The sequence below is a fragment of the Mustela putorius genome, unplaced genomic scaffold (assembly GCF_011764305.1).
Source record: "Mustela putorius furo isolate JIRA1106 unplaced genomic scaffold, ASM1176430v1.1 tig00003863_pilon_pilon_pilon, whole genome shotgun sequence".
NCBI classification, from domain to species: Eukaryota; Metazoa; Chordata; class Mammalia; order Carnivora; family Mustelidae; genus Mustela; species Mustela putorius.
In genome coordinates, this window is record NW_025422015.1 from 5,376,146 (window position 1) to 5,388,961 (window position 12,816).

Here is a 12,816-nt window from a genome sequence, read left to right on the forward strand (position 1 = left end):
GTCTACTATAGAACATTTAAGGGCAATTCCAACAAACAGCATTTATTTAAGAAAAACCGCTATTACCCAGCCTCTTTTTATTAGTAAATATCAAGCAGAATATGAGATCAATCTTAATTTACACATATTTATATAAAATGTGTATTTAGCCAGACCCAAGTTTATATGAGTAATATATGAAATATATATATTAACATAATATAGAAAACAAACACTACTCAACAAAAAGATTCTTCCGTTTACAAAAGAAATCATTATTGAAATACTTTAAATAAATAAATAAGAATATTTCCCAGGATATTATGAAATTACAATTTAATTTTTATTTAATTTACATGAAACTTTATAGGAATACATCTGTTTAAAGCAAATTCATGAAGTATTAATAAAAATGTATAGTCAAGGGATTTAAAAATTGTAAAGAATAGTTTAGACACTGTGTGTCCAGAAGGTCTCCCCTCTCTCATCAGCGGGCAGGGAAAGTTGGAGCACTGTGTGGAACAGCAATCTGAGGCAAGGAACAAAAGAGGATATGATAGAGGAATTATCTGCTTTGCACTTGAAAGCAGGCAATAGCTCTAAGAGTATCCTGATGCTACCATCCCTTGTTTGGATACAATAGACAGAAGAGATTAATCTTGAAGGGATTTTCAAAGCTTTTAGTCTTTAAAAAGAACACAGAAAAAGGTAACTTAGAGTTCTAAATGGGTGGGTCAAAGGCTCTGGATCCAAACCACCTAAAGATATCTCTCAGTTCTGTACCTTACTACTCAAATCAACCTAGGAAATTGTTTCCATCAACATTAGAATGAAATGGGAAAATGACTATAAAACACTTCAAGTGGTGGCATATCACTGGCCCTCAAGAATCATTAGAAATATGCTGTTCTAGGAGCATTCTGGATCTGGATCACCCATTCAATCCAACATTATAATACATTAGCACCTTCCAACCCATGACATAAACCTTTCACTGTTCGACTATTCTATCATACTAAAAATACTATGTCAATGTTGTATGCCAAAAAATAGAATGCTAGAGAATAGAACCAAAGTCCATGAAATTCTGGACAAGTTCCAGAATTTAATTTAAATTTAAATTTAATTTAAATTTAAATTTAATTTTTTAAATAGCCCATTTTTTGACACATTAACGTTCTTGTATACTACTATCAGGTTAGCCTCATTTTTGCCAATAACTCATTAAAATCACTAAATTAAACAACTGGTCTATAAATTCCTAACTTTGCTGTACCACACCTTCAAAAAAAAATGTAGAATGTATCTATGCAATAAAAAATACTGACTGGGGCGCCTGGGTGGCTCAGTGGGTTGGGCTGCTGCCTTCGGCTCAGGTCATGATCTCAGGGTCCTGGGATCGAGTCCCGCATCAGGCTCTCTGCCTCTCTGCCTACTTGTGATCTCTGTCAAATAAATAAATAAAAATCTTAAAAAAAAAAATACTGACTAAAATAAATGGGTTTTTTTTCTGTTTTCTAAAACATCTGTGGTGAAATCTGTCCCATGTTTCAACTCATTCAATTCCCATCCTTCTCTCCCCTCCCAACCATGCCTGATAGAAATTCTTTCTCAAACTAATATAAATCTCCTCAATTTGCCATTGAATACACGATGCCTACTTCTACACTAAGCATTCATCTGTTTTTCCCCAACATCTCATTGGCCAAAACAGCCGTAGTTTTGTTTGAAATCTCAAACAAAAGGATTAAAGATACATAAAATCAACTGCTCTCAACTTCAATCATGGACAGGAAGAGCAGAGAAGCTAATACATTCCTCTTGAAAACACATACACATGAATACACTTTGTTCTTCCCCAAAATACCAAAAGGATAACAGACAGCAAATCATGCCCACAAACCAAAACACAGTTGTTTCATCTAATTTTAGAAAAAAAATAACAAGGAACTGAAGAAAATTTCTCTTTGGAATAACTCAATCCTCAAATCAGGGAAATTCAAAGAGCATAACATGGAAAAACCAACAGCCTCAATTCTCCCCTTCAGGATACTAATTCTATCAGCACCAAATGAAAACAAAGAGTATGTTTTTAGAAGATCCCAAAAAAGTATGAAATCTCTTTCTCAAGGGAAAAAAAGACCACTTAGAGAGAACATATCTAAATGTATTATTTCAAGCACAGGTGTTCTGTGATTTACCTCAAACCGGTTTCTTTTTATATCATATTCTTTTTTTTTTTTTCCTTGAGTAGGCTCCACACCCAGCTTGGAGCCCAAGACTCTGAGATCAAGACCTGAGCTGCAATCAAGAGTCAGACACTTAACTGATTGAGCCATCCAGGAGGGCCCCATATTCTTTTACAGTCAAGCTTGTAAACTTATTTGTTTAAAAAAAAAAAGACCAGGGGCACCTGGGTGGCTCAGTGGGTTAAAGCCTCTGCCTTCGGCTCAGGTCATGATCCCAGGGTCCTGGGATGGAGCCCCGCACTGGGCTCTCTGCTCAGCGGGGAGCCTGCTTCCTCCTCACCCTCTGCCTGCTTCTCTGCCTACTTGTGATCTCTGTCAAATAAATAAATAAAATCTTAAAAAAAAAAAAAGATCTTTTCTTATGAAAGACATGTACTCTTTCAAACCAAGACTAAGTTCAGAAACCTCGCTAAGGTATAACAATATATTAATAAAAGGGTTTTATGTTAATAGACTTGGGTTATGTTTCTCATTGGGTTATATGGATCATAAAAGTTCCTAAGGGGAGCCTGGCTGTGTCAGTCAGTAGAGCATGCAATTCTTGATCTCCAGGTCATAAGCTGGAGCCCCACATTGGGCAGAGATAGATTACTTTAAAAAAAAAAAAAAAGTTCCTAGAATAACTGTCCAATTAGATGAGAAAGTGAATGAATTTTTTTCTAAGTATGTATAACATAAGCAGACTCAGTATTTTTGAGATGTATCACAGGTCCCAAAGTTATTTAAACTACACCAAGAAATGCTAAAAATTCCCAAAGGTTCTAATCAATGCCCTATTTATTCTCCACATTTATTCTCCACCTGCTCCATCAAACCCCCCACCCCTCCTATGTATGCTCTGTTCCTGCCCTGGGAAGATGAGCCTGCATAGATCACCACCTAGGCTCCGCAGGTGGGTTCCAGCAGTGCAAGCCAGTGTACAAGACCCAAAGACTGAGGAGAGGTCATGGAAGTTCCCCCTCCTCTCCCTGCCTGACTGTCTCAAAGCCACAGTTCCTTGGGGCCTTCCTCCCCAATGCCAGCTCTCAACTCTCAGTTTTGGTAATCTCTGGAGTATTAACGGCTTCTCCACCGTTGCTATTCCCTGGGTGCACCCCCCCCCACCCTTGTTTGTTCCCTAACCTCTATAATCTCTTCTTTTGCACCAACCAGGATGAAATCTCTTTCCTGCTGGGAGCTTGCCTGATGAAGTTAACAATACCAAAGCTGGTTAATTCAAAACAGTACATTATCTAAAGAAATCCAATTTAAAAATTTTAACAAGGTCTTAAGATCTATTCAAGTACTACCTATTATTATTTGTATAACTTTAAAAATTAAATATAACTAGCTCACTTCTAAATGAAGCTTGTTAAAAGCTGAAAACTCATTACAATTAAAGTTAGGTGTGCAATTTAACATTGCCCCTCTCAAAGATAAATGCTTATAAACCCCAAATAAACTTAATACACACACACACACACACACAAAATCAAGGAAGGGATTCCGGTAACTGATATTTCACTTTCTTCTACCATACACTGCCTGGTTAATCCAAACACTTTTTGTTGTTTTACTGAAGCCTTCCCAGGCATAGGATAAAGAAAAGTTTTAAACCAGTGCTTCTCAAATTTTGGTGTGCAAGTAAATCAACCGAGAAACTTGTTAAACGCTAGTGCCCAGGCCTCACCCACACCCTTCTGACAAATGTTTTTACCAGTTCCCAGATAATTATGATTAACACTACACTTCAAAACTTCTTCAATTTGGCCAACTTTAAGATTCCACCGAAATCTCCAGGACACTTTATTCTTTTTGAATAAACATTCCACATTAAACATGGCCAAAGAAACCAAAAAACAAAAACACAGTAACAATAATAATGCACACTAACTACACATCACAATGATATGTGCTTCACATGTATTATCTAATTCCTTCCCCACAAGAACCACACCAGGTAGGTAACAGGTAGGTAACACTGTTGCCTCCATTTTATAGATGGTTTCAGCTCAGGTAGAGATCACAGGGTCATGAGAAAACTGAAGCCCAGAGACACTAAGTAATCCAACTACAGTAGTGACTGGCAAAACCAGAATCATCTCAGGTCTGCCAGTCCCTCTTATCTACAAGCTGGGTAAGCAAGCACTTGTATATAAATGCAATTCTGCAGTTTCAGGACTGCCACAAAAAGGATTACGCCTAAGGACCAAGCAGTTCCACAAGCAATAATCATCCCCATCCACTCCCTCCCCACAACAAGCTCTCTTGACTCTCCACCCATCACTCACCAAGGCCTTCCACCTACACAGTATGCCATCCCATACTGATAGGACATCACAACTCCGTGTGTATATCAGTACTCCTCTACTCCTACCTACTACATGCTAAGTACATGCAAATTCCATCTTCATCAAGTACTGGCTATGAGCTTGAGCAAATTTAACATCTTATGCCTCTGTTTCCCAATCTGTAAATTGTGGGTCATAATGTCAAATGCACTAAAGTAAGTCATGTAGTAATTAACTGAGATAATGTACACAAAGTACTTGCTTGACACACAAACACATAGCAAAAACTCAATAAACAATAGCTGCTAACATATCAATCCTATATTCCCTTTATCTCAGCCTTACGTTCCTGAGACTTGGATGAAGACGGAACATACTCTTACTTATAAGGAGCAGACTGGTAACAGTGAACTGAAGGCCAGGAGTAGAATATTTTTTAGTAAATAAGTCTTTTGGTAACCCTCAAATTCTACCACTTTGACAACTATCCATTTCCCAACTTTAGGGTCAGCCCTGTTGATTACATTCTAGTAATAAGAGTCTATAATTTAACTTAATTCAAAACAACAATAAAATATCACTCAGCACAGGAACTTGGTCTTAATTTATCACAGTATCATTAGCACTTAGAACTGTACCTGGTTCATGGCAGACACTCAAATATTTGTCAAATGAATTAAGGCATAAAGACACCAATGCAGACACACATTAATTAGCTCATTAGTGAATCTTTACAAAAACAAGCATAATTATCAGGTCAATACCAATGTGTCAAGTAACAAAAGTTATTTTCAAAATTCCCCCAGAATATTTTTCTCCTTTTTTTTTAAGAGCAAAACTGCGTGTGTGTGCGTGTGTGTGTGTGTGTGTGTGTGTGTGTTATAAAAACATAAATCCAAGCAGGCAATGAAATAAACATATTTTTTTAAGTGTCCCATCCTGGGTTCTCTGTCCTAGAATTTAGTAAACAGTTAAAGTTTAGGTTGCTCTTCTGAATGCTATGAGGTCTCCATCTTATAACCAAGTTTCTGTAGTTCAGCTCCTGATTGGAGAAGTTATCATCTACATTGTCTTCATCCCAATCATCCTCCAGACATTTGCACCTTCATCTTTACCTAAACCAGCCCAGGGAACTCCTTGAACTCACCATCTTCCTCCAAGAGACCCAAGTCTACTACCTGCATTTTTTCTGACACAGAGACCATCCCCTCTGAAAACCCCCCAGGCTGAGAGGAAAGATGGAACTCTGACTTTTCCTCACATAAGACACCAATGCTGCCTCTGAAGTCAGCTTTTTTTTTTTTTCCAGAGTTCTTTCTTTTTATTTACCTTTTTTTAAAAGACTTTATTCATTTATTTGACAGACAGAGATCACAAGTAGGCAGAGAGGCAAGTGGGGGCGGGGCGGGAGGAAGCAGTCTCCCTGCTGAGCAGAGAGTCCGATGTGGGGCTCGATCCCAGGGTCCTGGGATCATGACCTGAGCCAAAGGCAGAGGCTTTAACCCACTGAGCCATCCAGACACCCCTCCTTTCTTTTTTAGAACAAACAATGGGCTTTCCTTTAAAAACTCTCCAACCAGGGGTTCTGGGTGGCACAGTGGGTTAAGGGACAACTCTTGGTTTCAGCTCAGGTAGAGATCACAGGGTCATGAGATCAAGCCCTGCAGCAGCTCCACACTCAGCCCAGAGTCAGCCTGAGATTCTCTCTTCCTCTCCCTTTGCTATCCCTCCCCAAACTCATTCACCTGCATATGCACGTGCATGCTCTCTCTCACTCTAAAATAAAATAATCTTGAAAAACTCTCCAATGGGGGGGGGACCTCTTCAACCTCAGCTCCATTAATCTACTAAAAATGTTAAAGGAGCCCCATAATAATGCATCCTGCTCATCTCCTACCTTATATTCAAACAAGAACAAAAACAAACCTAGTAAGTATTTAACAATTATCACTTTAGTGATGCTGACTTTTCATAATTTTTGCAACCATCCAAATTGAAGCAACAAAATTAAGTAACTGCTCATTAAGAGGTTAACCCTAACTAACACCTAGAAGATAACTGTGATCTACTATGGGAATACACAGAAGTTCCCTTCTTAGCTATGTTTCTAAGCAGCCACATAAGTAACCTTGAACAAGGCACTTAATTTTTTTTGCCAACATTTTATCATCTGCAGAATAAGAGTAAGTTTACCACATCTACTTCAACAAGGTGTTTTAAGGACCAAAGATACAAAAAATGATTTCCAGAACAACAGAGTGCCATACAAATGTAAGTTGTTAAATCTGATATAAATATCATCAGATTTTAAATGGGTATTTCCATTCATATTTCTTTTTATGTCTCTGTCACTCTTTATATTTCCTAGATCCAAAGATCTGCCAGTAAAAAGTTCCCACCTACAGTCATATTTCAAACAGACTAGGCCCTCAGTAAATATTGTTGAAAAAGATGTTCATCCACATATAATAGAAATTCTAAGATTCTGCTCTATGCAATACCTTACCTTGTAAAGGTTAAGCAGCAGGTTACTTTCAAGTAAAATAACAAGTGATGTAACTCACATAAAAGATGCCTGTGGTTTTGTCAAGAGCACCGCCTTCCTTTGTGCACATTACTCAGCCTGGATATAAATATTCACCTATGTGAATATCACCCAAGGAATGTTCCTCAGTATTTTGGTTTCACTGGTGGCATGCCTTCTGTACAGAAAAGTACTTCCCTTCTCTTTAACCCTAGCAAATTTTCTAAAGATGTCTGAGTTGTTCTTCTGGTTTTACAGTCTATGCTTCAGTACTTACAGGGAGAACTTTTTGTGGACTTGTGGTCATTTCCTAAATTACCATGTATTTCTTATACTAAATATGAAAAGTTTTCTTTCAAGACCATGAACAGAAAAAAAATTCTCACACTCATATTTTAAGATTACAGATAGTCCAATTAAATTTGTCAAATAAAAGTATAGCTGTTTCAAACAACAAACTTCCTGGTTCCTCTGAATATTATATAATTCCTCAAAAACAGAATTCAAGCTTATTTGACCTTAGTTAGTTCTTAATTATCTACACATACATACACACACACATGCAGATGTCTTATAGATATCCATTAATAATTTATATTACAGTTGAATATGAGTATCCTTGAGATGCAACATTCCTTAGAGTTCAAACCAAATAATGAAATACCTATAAATGTAATCACCCAACTCAGCCTTCTTACCATTTTTCTTCTCATTTACCCAACTACATTCTACTGCTGAAATGACTCCTACTTTGTGACAAAAGATGGACTTTGTATACTCATTTTTGTCCTTTGTGTCTATTATACCTCAAGGGACATTCCTGAAATAAACATAGGCCATAAAAAATTGTCCTAATAGTACAGCTGAAAATAGTACAGGTGAGAATTTAGTCATATTTTGAAAACAAGCCCCCTCACAAGGATTACAAAGTTAATTGTGCAGTATTTTTAAAAGATAGCTACTGCATTTATGGACAACGTTCTCTTATTGGAAGAAAATATAAAGTTCTATCTGAAACAAAAAGACTACTATTTATTTTATCTACAATGAAAACCAGTGTTACATTACAGCTTAATTCTAACTCCTATAAACCCATCAAAATAAAAAGTGCACAATTTGTATAATATTCTGGAATTTACATCAGAAACGAGAAAGCAACACCCTATCACTGTCAAAGTTGTCAACTTAAGAATGAAAAAAAGCAGAAAATTCAACATCAGTTTCAGAACCACATTCATGACCTTTATCATCCTCACTCCTATGTGCCTTCTTCAAGTTACATTCTTTAACACAATACCAGTTCTGCAGGTTTATTTGAGCAGTCTACCAAATGAACTGAGATCAAGGCAACCTGGTCTGGTAGAAAAGACAGGGCTTCATGGTCAGAAGACTTAGGTGTGAATCCAGACTTTGTTCCTCTGGAGTTGTAAGACGTTGAGCAAATATTTAATTCTCTAAGCTTAAATGTCTTCATATGTAAAAGGACAAGACCACCAACCTTGAAAATTATTTTATAAATCAAATCCCTCAGTTAGTGTTCTGAGTATGGCAGATGCCTAATACAGGGGTAATGATCTTATACTATTCAAGTTCAGAAGTTATTATGAAGTACCTCATTAAGGGGATCACAAACTATGAAAATTATTAAAGCTGTAATATCTTTTTCAATCTTCTACTGAAAATGTTCTAATATACAAAAATGAAAAATTCAGAGAGGTTAGAAATCTTTTTAAAACTGACATTTTTAAATATCAAAATGAAGCTTCAATTATCAACAGTGAAAACGGGTTCATTTTCATAAAATGTTTTGGGTGTTTATATTTATTTAAACTTCACATGGTCAAAAATTTTAAAACTTTCTGAAAAGAGCTGTACTTTAGAACCCAGAGACAGCCCAGTTATCTAAACAATGGGCTACATGATACACCACAGTCTCCAGGCAAAGTCACAACAGGATGAGAAAAGAGCCTTCAGTCTCTCTCAGATTTCCTGGCCACTGTTATTTTAAAACTTGATCACATAAACATAAACAGAGGGAAAAGATGCACTTCAGATAAGTGCAATGAGTTATGATTTACGATCTCTGTTTTAATACCTTGTATTAATTTACATTTTTATTTGTAATTGATGTAATTTTAAAAAAGCTCTTGTTCAGTAGCACCTATATAAACATAATGTAATTTACACTACATTTTTCTTGCTCGTGTTTCTAGACCCTAATGAAGAATATATGTATATTACAGTTTTATATAATGTATACTTAGAGTTTTTAATCATGATAATCTTATTAAAGTCATTCATCACTTCTGTTACTCCCTTTTAAAATGTCTTTGAAAACGAAAATGTAACTCAAACTGGGAGAACAATATGTCGCATAAAATATACAAACGTAATAGGCAAGTCTAAGACTAGAACGACTTCTGTTTACCACTGTGGATATAATTCCTGCACAACTTCAGATACTCAAAATGAGCTGGATATTTAAAAGTCAATGAGTTATTCTGAACGGCTGCATTGTTTCAAGCTCTGGCTATGGCCCAGTTTGTAATATTTCTAAAATTAATGATAAAAAACACTAAGGTAATTTTTCCACTAATCAATTTCCAACTGTAAAACCACAGCTCAACATATCTATGAAGTTTAGTTAATTTGTACAGACTTGCTGTTTTGGCTGCCAACCTTTGTACCATGACCATTCCAGCCCAAGTCCAAGATTCACATTTTATGGTGTGAATAGTTTCAAGTAAATCTTAAGAATTTCTAAAACTCTCAAACCCTGACTATATATTAAGATACACTGCATCTACACTACCAGAGCATAACAGCAAATGGAACTTTTGCTTAGCATGTACAGCGATCTGTGAAGTTGGGACGGTGTTCCTAGTTGTTCACTAATATCTGTAGATTAGGATGCAAGCATTCCTCCACCACAACTTTATGCCAGATAAAATATCACCTGTTTTCTTAAACTGTATAGAAATGGTATTTCTGACACGGATATTCTAGCAATAACCTTACCAAATTATTTTCTACTTAATAATACCTTGTTCCGGAATTGGAGCATTTTAATGGTTTTAAGAAGTTTGGGGAAATTAACAAATTTTTTAAAAAGCGCTTGTTCAGTTGCACCTATATAAATTAATATACTCAAAGTACTAGACAACCTGAAAACTAAAATCACAGCCTGGTCTCCTACACGATTAAACTATTACTTTAATAGTGGCCGTCACCTGATCCTCATAGCTCAGAACAAACGGCCCTATTCCTACACTAAATTTTAAGCTTGTTTACTTAAGAGAAAACTATCACGCAGTGTCAAGTCTGAGTGGGTCACCTGAGAGCTCTGCTTCTAACTAGGAGCGAGAGTAGATACACAAAGGTATCTTGGTGACGATAAACCCATGAAAGGGGACTCTCATTGTCCTGTGGAAATGAGAACCAGCCCTGGCACTACGGCGAGCAGCCGGCCGGGCCCACCCATCACCTGCTTCACCCGAGGCGTCCTCGGGAGGTGAAACTAGCCGTGGGTCCCCCGGACTGCCCGAAGAGGCCCCGAAGCAGGGCGGGCCGCCGGGGCAGCGAGGCCTGACGCTGACGCCCCGAAGCAGGGGCACCGCGTCACTCACCGGTGCGGAGGCGAAGGCAGGTGCGCGCGGCAGCGAGGCAACCTGTGGCCGGAGAGGTGAAGGGCGGGGGTCAAAGGTGATGAAGTTGAGCGAAAAGCCGGCGACGTGGACAAGCTCGGAGACGGGGAGGCGGCGACCGGGATCCTGCTAGCTTCCTGCTCGGACAGATCCCGGGTCCGTCTCCGCCCGCCGGCCGGCGCCCAGCAGAGTCCCCGGCCCCGGCGCGCGCACGTCACGGCTACGGAGCGCCCAAAGGGGCGGGGGCGCCGCGGGCCGGGGCGGGCCGATCGGGCGCGCGGGTACTCGGGCGCGCGCTCCAAGAGGGGGCGCCCGGCGCCCGCGGCCGCCCCGCCCCTCGCTCGCCCCCCGCCCGCGGCGCAGAGCCTCCGGGGCCGAGGTGGGCGCGCTAGCGCGGGAGAAGAGGCCGCCGCGGGCGCGGCCGATAGTCCTTGTTCCTCCGGCTGCGAGATGGCCTTCTTCGCCGCCGTGGTCTCCAGCCGATGCAAAGCAAGTTCTCTGCGGTCTGGATGCGGTGACCGCGCAGTCCGGCAACAGCAAGAGTCTGTTCTCGGAGGGAGACAGTTGTTCAGGCAGGGGGGCGAGGACCCCGCGTTCTATGGAGGGCGGGCGGGAACGACGCGGCGGTGTTGCGCGGGGGAGAACCGCTGCGAACTAGGTTCCCGTCCGGGTCGCGGGGCGCTGGGCGGCGGGGCGGCGGAGCAACCTTGTTATTCTGCTTTGGGTAGCCAAGGGTCTTGAGATGGACATTTTGTATTTCTCTGGCCCCCGGACCGCATTTACTTACTAGAACCCGATCTTTTCTGTCGTTTAAATTTTACTGTTTTTTGTAAGTGACTTACCTGTAAATCATATTTGAAAATTAAATATGAAGTAGCTGTGCAAAATTGAATTAGGTGATGAAAACGCACGTCGCTTTAACAACGAAAAGGAGCCTGAGAAAAGGAATTGGTAAGGATTGATTGTAATGCTAAATGTCTCCAGTGAAAAAGGGTACCTAAACAGGAGAATTACACTTTTTTCCTCAGCATTTCTGAGTAGCAACTAGGAAACTGGACGAAATTTACAGGATCCTGAAGACAACTTTCAGATACTCAGTTTTTCCCCAGTTATTTTGGTGGGAAAGGTAAGTTATGGTGAGGTATTTTAGCATACGACTAAAACAAGAAAGCACTGCGCATAAAACAGGGAAGTAAGAAAGAGGAAGAGAAACCAGGAAAGGAAATAATTTACAGCAATCTCAGAAATTTAATTCCTGATTGCCAAGAGGTAAATCTTAAGAATATAAAATTACATTTCAAAACAAACTGGAAAAAAGAAACAATAAGGAGAGAGAAATTTCAGTTCACTGCTTTGACTTCATTTTGCATTTAAGATTAAAAGGCAATGGCAGGGGCGCCTGGGTGGCTCAGTGCGTTAAGCCGCTGCCTTTGGCTCAGGTCATGATCTTAGGGTCCTGGGATCGAGTCCCGCATCGGGCTCTCTGCTCAGCAGGGAGCCTGCTTCTCTCTCTCTGCCTGCCTCTCCATCTACTTGTGATTTCTCTCTGTCAAATAAATACATTAAATCTTTAAAAAAAAAAAAAAAGGCGATGGCAGACCAATGGCAGCTGATATACTTTATTGTAATAACTTGGTTTTTTCTCTCTAACTCTCCTTTTTCCCGCACTTCCATTACTGAGTCCCTTTGCTTCAAGCTCCATATCTCTCCAGTGTATCCAATTCTTCCAAATAGCCACTACCATTATCTTATTTCAAGCCACCATCATTTCAGATGTTTCATACTGCTTTAGCCACCTAACCATTTGACCAGGCTGCAATCCCAGTCTCTACATTGCCACCAGGTTTATATTTTATAAAAGTCTATGTACTCCTCTCTTTAAACTCCTATAGTGACATTCTACTACCCTTAATATAAAATTCAAATTAATTAAGATGTGTTATGCGATCTTTATACTGTTTTTGTTTAAGAAGCACGGAGGGATTTCTCTTCCTTTTTCTCTTAGTTGAATTTTAATGCCTTTTCATTGTTCCTCAGTTCATCATTGTCCTAAACCTCACAAATCTGTCCTAATCCAGGCTTCTTAAGTATTTTTTTTTAGATTTTATTTATTTATTTGACAGAGACAGTGAGAGAGGGAACACAAGAAG

At 39.3% G+C, this 12,816-nt stretch overlaps 1 protein-coding gene across 6 annotated transcripts in view; it reads right to left on the bottom strand.

The window, feature by feature from the left end:
- The window catches only part of MYO6 (myosin VI), a 154,197-nt gene extending 143,416 nt beyond the window's left edge, over positions 1–10,781 (bottom strand). For all 6 annotated transcript variants that reach the window (XM_013056278.2, XM_004752792.3, XM_004752791.3 and 3 more), the window contains exon 1: positions 10,649–10,781. The gene's annotated coding sequence lies outside the window, so the exon portion shown is untranslated. The remainder of the gene's footprint in view (positions 1–10,648) is intronic.
- Between the last annotated feature and the right edge of the window lie 2,035 nt (positions 10,782–12,816).